Here is a 13,463-nt window from a genome sequence, read left to right as displayed (position 1 = left end):
TTATTAAGTAAAAACATAATATACGTACATGTAACGTAAAAACTTAATATATGTACATATATGTATATATTGTATTTCGTACAGATATATGTAGACGATCAAATTGCGTGTCAATTAAGATTAATAAAACTATATATATCTATTCAAGTGTGAAAGAAACCGATTCATCAATTTATTGATATACGAGACTCGTGTCATAATAATTTGTATCGTACGACGGACAATATACGATCACAATTTCAATCAATATCACATATATCATGCATTGTCAAGCGCATTTCGAAAAAACACAGAAAACGTTTTTATTATATTATTTTATTATATTATTATTGCGATGCTAGTTATGTTGGGCAAACTAAGAGACAATTAAAAACTAGATTGCATGAACATGTCTGATTATGATGTTTAAAATTTTGAACTTAATATTATTCTTTTTTATTACTTATACTTATGAGAGAGAGATTTGATTTAATCATTTAATATGAATTTCACAAATAAAATGCCCGATGTAAATATTTTGCGGTAATGTTTTGAGTATATTTATGTATAATATTGCTCTATACAATAAATTTATAGACAATCTAATATAATTTTTATTACTTTACACTCGCGGATATGCTGCATGTGGCAGCACCGATCAGAAAAATCATCACGTAATTGCAATTCTTGTTTCAAGAAGAACTTTTAAATTTCCAAGGAAATTAAAATTATTCTAGATATTTTATCAACAATTTTAATTTTTGTTGCAACAGTGTTATTATAAGAAAGTTGAAAAATTAGTCGTTTTTATAAGTTCTTATTAAGATTAAAGTTAAAAACATTATAGTTAACAAAAATTAATTTAGATTTTATTTAAAATTTTAAAATTAAAAGAGTAAAAGTAGGTTTTTGTGAATTGCTTTATCTTGCAGACTTTTAAGAGAATCTAAATTTGAATTTGAATTTAATAATTTTATAATTTAGAATATTTTTATTTAAATTAGGATAACAATTTTTATGAAATATTTAGATAAATTTCTTTAATTTTTCTTTCAAACATTACTTATCGACCGAGAGAACTGTGAGTAGATATTCTCCTCTTCGCCGAGGACTGCAGGCATGGCAGTAGTGGCGCTACGGATCAATCGGACCAGCCGGAACCATCCGGGTACGGTGCTGTCTTTACTATTTCCCTTTATTATTTTTCGCGAACGAAGAACTTCAACCCGCTCGAACATTCACGCACATCCACCCACGTTCCTTGCGATGCAAGTCAGAAATCGGTATAATAAGAGGATCGAGATCGCGAATCAGAGTGAATCGCAGTCGGGGAGAGAATGAGTGTTTCCCTGGGGATGGTGTTGCTGATGCACCGCGCAACCCTTGCTTAAGGCAAGGTGTGAATCGGTCACCTATTTTCAGTCAAATCATAATGCAATTTCGTTGTTGGTCATTGGCTCTTTTTTGTCGGTTTTCTTTTTATTTCTCACTTTATTATCGCTTATAATATAATTTTACTTGCTACCATATAATTACTATATTCAAGTTAAGACTTTTGACCTAATTTATATTGATGATCATACTATGTCGCCTGACACGTGAGTGTCAAGATAGTTGCATTTTATCATGGAATCTATTTTATATAAACGTGTGACATATTTTATACATAATCAATTTCTAGTTCATATTTGCAATACTTATATGGTTATTCTGATATACTCACATATATACGCTGCACTAATTTAACATATACAACGCAAATTAATTTCAACAAACAAACCAATATTAATCAATTACGTTTTCGTATAAATATATATAGATACTATTATACTATATAACGTAATATTATAATTCTTATAATTTGGAAAATTTTACGATTTAAGATTTCAAGAGTTTAAAATTCTAAGAATACTATTTGAAACTAATGTATGTACTGGAGTCGTGTGAGCTATTTTTTTTCTATTTGAAAAATGTTTCAATACAGAGTTAGCTGTGTATAACTTTGAAGTGTTTGGAATTACTCATAAGATTTTTATTATTCACAGAGAACGTATTGTGCGGCAACTATCTCAAAGTAGTGCCGCGTCCACTTCAAAAAATTAAATATAACGGATTAAAGAACGGAATGAGTAAATAATAAGTCACTTATTTACAATAAATGACGTAACAGATTGTACTTTGTAAGTAGGACATTCTTGTTCTTTGCGTCTTAATAGCCAGGGAAAAAATGTTTTATAAATTACATTTATATAAAATAATATCAATTAATTAAGATTTTCTTTATTAATCGACATTATTATGTAAAAATTATTAAATGTTATTTTTAATAAACTTTAGATAACTTGAAACAATTAAACGGTCTCCACTAGTTTTTTTACGAAAACTTAAAGATCTCCCGGGAAAAAACGTTTTATATATAATTATATAAAAAGTGGATGCGGTACTTTGAGGTAGTTGCCGCACAGTACGCGTTCTCTGTGAATACATATTAAGAATCTTAATAAGTAATTCCAAACACTTCAAAGTTATACACAGCTAACCTTACTGAAATCTTCGTAACATTTTTCAAATTATATAACTATATAAAATTATATAAAATTATATGTATATAACTTTATATATTTGTATCCCTCAGTTATAATTATATATAATTATATATAAATATAAATATATTACATATAATTATGTATAAAACGTATTTTTTCCGGGAAAAAATACTAAGTTTCTTTAAAAAAATTAGTGGAGTTTGATTTAATTGTTTCAAGTCGTCAAAAGCTTTGATAAAAATAGCACTTAACAATCAAAAGAAATCTTTATTAATTGACATTAAAAATTGATACTCACGTTTATATACTTATAATTAGAAAATGTTTTTATTCAATCATAATTAATTCGTGTTGCGTAATACATTAATTTTGCCGTTGAGATCTCAATCGGAAAGGACAACCTCGACAACAAAGTTCTGCAGCGCCCACTTTGTCAATCCTAAATCAATATTGTCCAATGCTATTGCATTGACAATTTATGCACACCAAATGTTTGACGAAGGGACGTGAAATTCCGTTCTCTTGATCTTAACTTTGTGTACGCTTTGTTAAAACATTAATTCTTTTTTGGAGCGATATAGGTGATATTAGGGTATAATTTAAAAAACCTAAAATTTCGCCACATTTATGCTTTTTAGATTCGCCAGATTTATAACAAATTAATTGATATATTTTATAATATATTAATATATATATATATATATACAATATATATATATAAAAAGAAAGAATTCACAGTTTTCAATCTGTAACCAGTTTTCACTTTTGGCCATTTGTGTACTGAATCACATAATCGATTAAATTTAAATGTGCTATAATTAATTATTACTTTAATTTATTGTATTAATTATTTTTTAATTTAATTTTTTATTTTCTATTTTTTCATCTACCATAGTAGTTTAGACTATTATCGCTTCATATCGCGTAACTCATAGGTATGTAAATATTTTATAGAATAATCGTTAAACATGAATGCTTACTGTGTATAGGTATTACATACATTACACCTAGCATAGCAGTGAGATGTCTCACACTATAATGAATTTATATGCACGGGAAACAGTTTTGATCAAAGTTGTGCGATATTAATTTAATATTATCTTCATTATATTAATTTAAAATATTAGACACATAGATTCGTGTGACTTTTAACTTTCGCATTTTACTGTGTTAATTTTGAACAAGAATTTATTTGAAAGCAAATAGCAAAAAATAGCAAAAATCTAATATTTGATAGAAAAACTTTTTTACTATCAATTCTTTTTCTTTCAACATGTATGTTAATAGCGAAAAGAAGAAAGCAAATCTTAATTTTAATCATAAGGAAGGTTGTGCTTACTTAAAATATTTGTTTATGTACACTTTCGGTAAATTTGATCTATTAAGTCAGTAGTAAGATTACCCAATTACATGCGTGGATGGCTATATTTACCTAACAGGTAAAATTTATCGGAAGGTGGAACAATTGGTCCTAAGAGTAATAAATATTAAAAGTACAAAGATAAAAATTTTTATGCAATATTCAAAAAAGACCGTCAATGTAACAACATAACTAATACGAATACGAAGCTTATAATAGTCTAGCTGAATCTTAGTTTATATATAATTTCGCGTGATTATACATTCACGTTTATATACTGATATATGTAGTCTTTTTAAACTGCGTGCCAAGCAATTGTCGGTCTTGAAACACGCAGCTTTAATAAAAAATACCGCAGTACTATCATAAATTAATTATTTTTATTTTTTGTTTTTTTAAATTTTTATTTTTCGAAGTGTTATAATAATTAATTTTATCTTTTAAACTATACATTAATATTGTATATAAATTATAGATTACAGTTAAACGGTCACTGTAAATCATCGCGCATTAATGATGATACTACATTCTGTATATATAATCTGTAATTAATCAGTTTTAAATCTTTATAATCTTCATATCCGAAGAATTACTGCTCGGAATGATAAATGGTAAATATTTTTAGAAATTATTTTTTTAAAAACTTTCTTGCAATGTGATATTTTTCACGAATTCGGAACATTTTGTAATATATTTATATTTGTCCATTATGCCATTACCATATCACACACATGCACACGCGCGTGCATACACACACGTACGCACGTACGCACGCACACACGCACGCACGCACGCACCACGCACGCACGCACCACGCACGCACGCACGCACGCACGCACATTTTAATATAGCTAATAATAAAAAATTTATTGAATCATCTTTAGCTGCTCATTCATTTTACACAGATAAAACCGAATATAAATCTCAATTCTTATTTTGAAATAATAGTAAATGTATAGTACAGTATCTATTATTGTTACATAGGAACATCAAATATAGGAATGAAAGAATAATCTCGTTTTGTAATCTCATATTGCAACGTATATGATAAAAAAATTAGGATAGAGACAAGTGATAGGTATTTACATCTTTAGAATTATGTTCCATCTTTTTAATTCCATACACGCGCGTGCGTTTGCAGATTCATCTAGAAATCTAAATAGGTAGAATTATTATTTATATTAAATGTGCTTATTAGTAACGTACTGTACACACTTTTTGAAATATTACTAGAAACAACTTATATTATCAAATTAATTTTATATATACAATCTTCAGATTTGACATTAATTATGATAATTTAAATAATTATATGATTATTTACTTCATTAATTGATGAAATCCTTTGTGAGATATTGGGTTAATGATCGATTTCTTCTCATTCCGTTTTTAGTTCCTGCATAGTTTTTTAAAGAAATGAACTACTCTCTTCGAAAGGAATTTCTATGAATATCTTCGCAAAAATATTAAAGCCTATAATTAAACACTGATAACATACAAAGCTGATGGACAATTAAAGAAAATTCCCCGTGCAAAATATTAAAGCATTTGATAAAAAGTTTATATGTTTGCTCCCAATATTTTTCCACTAAAAGTTTTTTCGCTGTCTTCGATAAAGAAGATCGCAAAATGTAGTTCTCGTTATTAGTTAATTCAAGTCACACAATGTTAACACTGTTTTAATTATTATTATTTATGGTATGATAACAATTTCGTGAATTTGTAAAATTAAAATAATTTTGTTACTAAAGTAAAAAAAAAAAGAAATTTTAATATAAAAATTAACTTTTGCAAAAAATAAATCATGTGAATTTATTTCAATAAATAGAAGAGTTTTGTAGTCGTTTACCATCATATAATTTCATTGTTCTTTTACTTTTGTTTTTAATTTTTTGCTTGTTTAGTCTACGTATATTCCGTTCAACGAGAGAATGACCTCGTTCTGCATATAGGAAGTGATATAACATGTGAAGTGGGGCTATATCCATTACCGTATACGTAACGATAAAATTCCAATATCAAATTCTTCTTCCATTTTATTGTGTAGAATTTGTGAATTGGCAGGATAACTAATGTTTAATGATATTATATTCGGAATAACTATAACGAAATATAAGTAAATAAATAAAGAGTAATTTAAATCTGTGATAATATCTTCTGGTACGGTGTATTAGCAAGCTGCAATACAACGCTGTGAAAAACAGTCGAAGAAACAACGCGAAACAGACGAGTTTTCAACCTATCCGAGGTCCTTCTCTTGAACGGAGTATAGGTTGTATCACGATCTTTATATCATATTTTATAAATACATATTTAAAATCCTAAAGTAGAGAATTTTTTTGCATTTTATTAAATTTAATACATAATTTGTTTTTGTGTGCTAAAGAAAAGAATATCTTTAATACGCATTATTTATGATTCTTTTATTAGAAATCTAGTGTATGTATGGAAGGGTAAACCATATCTTGATACATATACATTTAGAAAACAGAATTTTTATTTGTACCTCCCTCCTGTTTTGGAATCCAAATTATATTAACATTAACCAACCTTTTATTCTATTCGTCAAATTCTTAAAAATAAAATCCAAAGGGCAGTCATCGTATTCAATAAAGTATTAATAAAAAATTCTAAATTTTTTGGGTGAAATTTTAAATGTGAAAGTAACAACACTTTGTCGACAAAGCCAAAATTCTTTTTTTTTTTTTGTAAAATAAGATGCTGGAAAAAAAGTTCAAAAATTTCCTAGAAAAAGTTGATGTTGATCAAAGAATGACCCCAAAAATTGTCCGTTTTTGGGCCCTCGATTTCGCGGCTGTGTCCAATGATACCTTATAATGAGACATTTGCATTAATAGAGAAGTTTCAAATTAAGGTTTTCACAAGTGTTTTCAGAGCTGGAGGAGAAGGGGATGGAATCAAAGTCCATTATCGATTTATCATTATAGATCTGCGGTATTTTAAGAAGCTTGATCCAGCCGATGAAGGCAAGATCGTTGGCAGTTTTTCCAATTCAAAGGCGGTTCTTCTATTGAATAACTTTCAAACAGATAGAAGTTTATTCCTTCACGTACAAGAGACTTAAAGATAAATTTTTGGAAGCGATCAAACTGCTTTTGGAATCAAATCACTGTTTACGAAATCGAACGTAAACCGTTTACGTTTCGTTTTATTCTGAATAAATTGTATTAAAGTACACACTGAGAACTAGTGTTGGATCATATTGGCAGTTTTTTGTTTCTTGATTTATTCAACTGAGCCTTTTGATTATCTTATTTTTTTAAAAATATATATAATAATATAGATCATGAATAAATATCATTTACGAGCATTATTTGATATTCCCTCTTTTCCTCGTGATAAATGAAACTGTCGCATTCTTTTGACTTCTGCTGCAGAAATTCTTCACAATTATTACCCATGAAATTAACATTCATTTCTTCTTGATCGCGGTAAAGGACTGTTTCTTTTATGAAAAATTACTGATTTTTGTATCTTGATCTATTAATTCATACATCCTTCTCCTAAAGATTATATGTAAAATTTGACTCTTATACCACTATATTTTTATAAATACAAGCTTGCCATTTACAGCTTGATCTATATATAATCAAAGACATGTCATTATAATTATTCACAGATGCTAATAGTTCACACAGGAACTAATAGTCAATAACAAATTTTATAAAAATCTGATAAAACTTTTTTCGATATTTTCTATGTAAAAAATATGTATAAATTTTACGACGGAAACTTACTGGTACGGTATATAAATGAAATTAACAATTTTCACAAATCGCATAATAATTATGAACTATAGAAAAATCACGTACTCACGTATTGTTAAACGAAATTGCACTGTGAATTGTAAACAAAATACACATCAATTTGATTACGTTCCCTTTACACATTATTATTTTGCCACGTTTTACATTTTTGATTCTTCATAGTACTGATCATGATAGTACAATTAAAGAATAAAATTTTATAATAATATTATGTAGATCAAACATTTGTTATAAATTAAAATTTATAAAGTTAAAAATATTTTATTGTAAATTTTGTTTTATATATACTAGAAAATTAGAAATAACTTGAAACCCACCAATAGAATCGAGATTCATGTTTTCTTTCCACTTACATACATTGTGTTATTCACACGTACAATAGAAAATACAAAAAGTTAAAAAAAATTATGAAAAATTGTTATTCAAATCCATTTTTAAAGCCGCTTAGATAATTATTGCGAGATGGTTAAACTTTCAATAACTTTAAATTTTATACTTAAAGTCGATACTAAACAGGCATTCTATGTAAAATCGGAAACCTTTGAAACATCGTAATTTATACATTTTTTTTTAATTTGCTGACGTATTCTGCAGACAAAAATATAAGATACGTATTTCAGAAAAAACTTTCAGATTCAGAAATTCATAAAAAATCTCGCGTGCGAACATTTAAATTATTATATCATCACGGGTTTACTCCTGGCCGAAGTAATATTTTTCGCAATAAAAAATTAATTATTTATAACATAAAGTAATAGACGAAAAAGACAAATTAAGAGTCATAACATTAAAATTTTTAATCACGTAATCAAATTTTAATGTTATGACTCTTAATTTGTCTTTTTAGTCTATTACTTTATGTTTTAAACTAAGAGTCCTTTGCCTTATTTATTATTGTAATTATTTACAGTTTTTAATATGTTCTTCAACATTAGCATCAGTAATCGTTAAATTGTTTAATCAATTTATAATTCGTGATATTACTACGGTAGTTCATTATTAGTGTTGGGTTTCAAGTCTGAAAAAATTTCGGCGCGCAATCGAAGAATTACATACGTAGTATATAAATTCATACGCAATTATTTAGAAGCACCCGTGATCCAACTTAGACCGCTGTGGCATTGCCTCATTCGGTTTGAAATAATTTTTTATTTAATTACAATTTTTATTAACATTTTTATCAACTTACCAATTTAAGATATGCGGAACCGCGTCGTTACTCAACAGAATTTTTTAACTATCCATTTGAGTTCTATTGAAATTTTCAGGGCTTCATAATTGAAGTGAGAATATAATGATATTTTTATAAAATTTTTTAATTGGTGAACAAACAAAATTGATGATGATTCACAGACACATTATTACATATATCAATACTACATTAATATCTCACACACATATACACGAAAATTTTCGTATAACAACAACATTTTAAACATCTAAGTTGAATTTTAAGAACCTGTCATTTTTCGTGCAAATTACTAATCTGTGGATAGAAATGACTATTTCGCAAATGCGTAGCTTTTATGTGCAAATATGACAGCTCTATAGAGAGTTCCATATTGGACTAAGAAATGATAAAGATCTAAATTTTGAAATTTTTTGATATTTTCAGCATAGACCTCACCTCATAGACACATATTAATGAATATACTTTAATTCTGGAAAAGAATTTTCAAATCTGTAAAAGTAAAGAAATTATTATATAAAAAATTATATGCTTTAATCGATAATATAGACTGCTTTATATATATATATATATATATAAAACACATACAGTATTTACATATACATATATAGATATTCAGTTATATATATAAAAACTATAATAACTGAAAAAAATACTAAATTATACTTTACAAACATTGCTATGAGTTATAGATTATTGCGTACCTACGTGATTTGCATATAACAATTGAAGTAGTAAAGTGATTGACAAAGAACAACGTGACTCCGGAATCGTTAATTGAGAACGTGAGAATAGGTGTGCCTTTTATCCAATAGGAATAATCGATTTCGAGAATCATACAACTCTCGGTTTTTGCAACCTGTCACTTCCGTCGCTTACCTCTGCAACAGCCCTGCTTTTTAGAACAACCGACATGACGAGCGGGGGGCTTCGTTGACGGTCGTCATTTTACGCGAGGAGGCGCAAAGCTGATAAGTGGGACATACGCTGCAGCATCTTGGTATTTCATAGTGAACTCGCCATCAAGTCGGACCATCCAGAGAGTCACCTATTCTCGTGTTTCTTGTCGAACTTACTCCGCATCAAGGCACTTGTGATCTTGCTCGCGTACATTCGCCGCTCAAATCGTAAGTCGTTGATTCGTCTACTTTTCTCACTTTTAAACTGTCAATTGACAATTATACACAGCGCACTAAGACATAACTAACGTTATAAAATTAAGAGAAAGGTATTAGCAATACACTTATCTGGATATACTTACAGATGAACTATTAATTTATCTAAAACCAATAAAAGCAAAGGGTTTTATATTAAAAAATTTTTTTTCTTTAAAATCTGTGCAAGACAAATTATTAATTCAAATTATCAAATTATTTTATTCTTTATCCAATAATATTTATACATGTGCTACACATTTTTGTCAATTTAAGAAAAAGTTAAATACTATTACAATTACATAGTATGATTACAAATATATGTATTTGTATCACTTTATGTAAATATTTGTTACGTTATCTCATTTAAATTTAAAATCCTTATTATTGCTGGTACGCTGCAATTTCGTTTCGCTCATTGCCTTTTAGATAGATAGGTAAGTAACAGTTGGTTGTCGGTTAACAAAGCAGAAAACCTTTCATTGAAACAAAAAATAATTCCGCTACGATGAGCTTAAGCACTTGATTATTATTTGCACAGTTATATTTTTTCATATGATTATAATTTCGCGCGTGTAAAGATATGGAAATCTTTTATTCATTTGCATAAAAATTATTGTAAAAAAGAAATAATAAGAAGTAATAAAGAGCAGTTTTTGTAACTGTAGATAGAAAAAACTGTTTTGCAAAAATATTAAAAAAATTTAATTATAGATACAGATCTAAAAATAATTTTGTTTTGAACTATTAAAATAATTATGTAAAACGCATAAGCTAGAATATTTTTTGCAGTATTACGCTTATTAAGTTTTCAATATAATAAACAAAATAATGAAAATTATTTTGTTGATCTAACAAAATTATTTTTAAATCTAGCTAAATTGTTAGTAAAATCTTCTTTTTTTGTAGTTTTATCTATGTATGTACTGCATACTTTTCTTTCAATAGCATTTTCTCATTTATCTCAGTGATTTAAATAGTTGCTACTTAAAAGTAAAATCGCGTCTAAGCACAGCGATTGCACGTCGGGGTGAATTTTTTGCTGCTGATTGTTCTTCCCATCTGTTACACTGACAAATTTCCCGAATGGCACACTTTCTTGAACGGTTGTCTTACTTATTAGAGTGGAATAGAATAAAATCTTATGATAATTCTTAATAGACGTGATTACATGGTATATAACGTATAATCATATGAATATTTTACCTTAAATGTAAATGAATATTTTTTTTTAATAATTAGTTAATTTATAAGCAAATTGAATGCCCAGAATCAGCGGATTAACAAAAAAGACGAAAATCATTAATAGGTAATAAATAATTTTTAATTTATGTGATACAGTATGAAAATTTCTACACAGCCAGTATCCGTGATATGCAACAGTAATCAGTTTTTATTTTTAAGAAACTTGTATTTTGTATAACTTTTTATAAGATAATATAATTGATAATTGATATTTTTATATAGATGCAATAATTTTGTATAAAGTGCAGTTGATTTTCCAATACGGTTAAATCATCCTATTAATGTACGATATTAACAACGTGTTTTCCGTATGATGCACGCAACTCAATTCAAAGAAACGCAACATGTAGTTCGAGATCAAAGTAGTGAAGCGGTTCATGTGCTAGTGGGTGAGAGTAATTTCGCCGTAACACAATTATGTTACAACACTTGCTCGTGTTTCGTCTGTATGCAATTCGTGAAACTGAAAGTAAAATTATGGAGAAATAGAAATATAGAAACAGAAAGGTAACGCTGCAAAATACAGACACGAAAAGAAAGCCTCCCTCATTGTAGTAAAAAATAATTATATAGTCATCTTTCATGACCATTAAACTTTAGTGTATTATTTTCGCATGTTTATATTTTTATACATTGTAGTCTTTATTTATATCTGTTTGAAAAGATATACCTATAAAGATTTATTATTCAACCGTAACATTATTCTAATCAATTTTCGAAAATGATTTTATTTTTATAATCTACGACATCGAATAAATGTTGTGATTTATTAATAATGATTTATTTCAAATGAGTTAAATTACAAAGAAACATTTGAGATACAATTTATTGTACTGACTCCATTCTACAGCTTCCACGCATGTTAATTTTCGCAATTAGTAGTCTCGTAATTGTGTTGTATAGGACGAAGGACACGAAACAAAATTTGTATGATTCTGGAAGATACTGTTTCTTGAAGAACGTATGGCTGTTATGTTTCACAAATAGTAACGACTATTAGATAAACATGTAGATGCGATATCACAAATTAAAGAGTACGCACGTTTCGCCTTAAAAGAAAGTCGTACGTTATTTGTCAGATACTACGTGTAGCAGCATACGTTGAATCTCGAGAGAAAACGTTACGTGCTATAGGATTAGTAGGTCAGTGTTTCTCTTTAGCATCCTCCGTTTCTTTTCGCGATCATCGATGAGCATCTGGTTCATTTTCAGTCATCAATAATCCGGAGAATAATCTACTTTATTTATAATACAATACAATTATAAAATTATTCCTGCATTTCAAATTTTCAGTTCAATTATCAATAATTCATATTCCATAATTATTGTTTTTGCTTCATCACATTTCTTTTTCTGTGAAAAACTTGAATAACTCACTTAATGATTGCGTTCAGCAGAATGTTGCAACTGCTGAATGCAGTTTTCTTTGCTCAGATAGGACTATTCCTCTAAATCTAAATATATAATCCAATCAAAGCGAAGAAAACTTTCAACAGTCGCAAAATAGACATTCTGCTGAATGCGGCCAGTCATATCTTATAGTGTATCACTTCCTATTTTTATAAACAAATAACAAAATATGCTCGAATGCAACTCGCTAGTTTTTTTTGCATTTGTCACAATGATTATAAAAATCACACATTGCGGTCAGCTTTTCGCACAATTTCCTTATCACATGGTAAATGTAGTGAAACCTGTCAGTTTGGTTGAAAACGTGAGACGCGGATGCTACACGATCCCGTCTGGGTGGCTTGTTTTGCCTCAGGCCTGTTATAAAAGTCTAGGAATTTCGATCCGCGATTGGCAATGACCTTAAAGACGCCATTGGCCTGCTTTCCGGAGAACCTGTTCCTGCTCGAGCGTAGCATTATTTATGTTCTTTCTCGTTTCTCTATCTTTCCTCCACCATAGGTCCCCTTTCTCCACCTTGAACGTACTGTTCGACTACATGTACCGTTTTGAAGTGCCGCAAGCACTTTTACTGAGATGACACTTCTCTGTGCCAAGCCTACGTTCCGGAAGAGAAACGCACGCATAAGTGCATCCTCCGATACACCGTGAAGCCTGTCCAATCTAGAAGTATAGTTCCGATTGCATTTAACGTTAGATTTTGCATACTAATTTTATGATTATTACGTGTTATTGTTAACTTCAGGATAATTATCCATTAATGAGTTAATTATAAAAAAGGATACGATAATA

Source organism: Cyphomyrmex costatus, unplaced genomic scaffold (genome assembly GCF_001594065.2).
Source record: "Cyphomyrmex costatus isolate MS0001 unplaced genomic scaffold, Ccosl1.0 scaffold18, whole genome shotgun sequence".
In the NCBI taxonomy this organism is placed as follows: domain Eukaryota; kingdom Metazoa; phylum Arthropoda; class Insecta; order Hymenoptera; family Formicidae; genus Cyphomyrmex; species Cyphomyrmex costatus.
The sequence above is the reverse complement of the archived record's forward strand: the minus strand, read 5'-3'. Positions refer to the sequence as shown.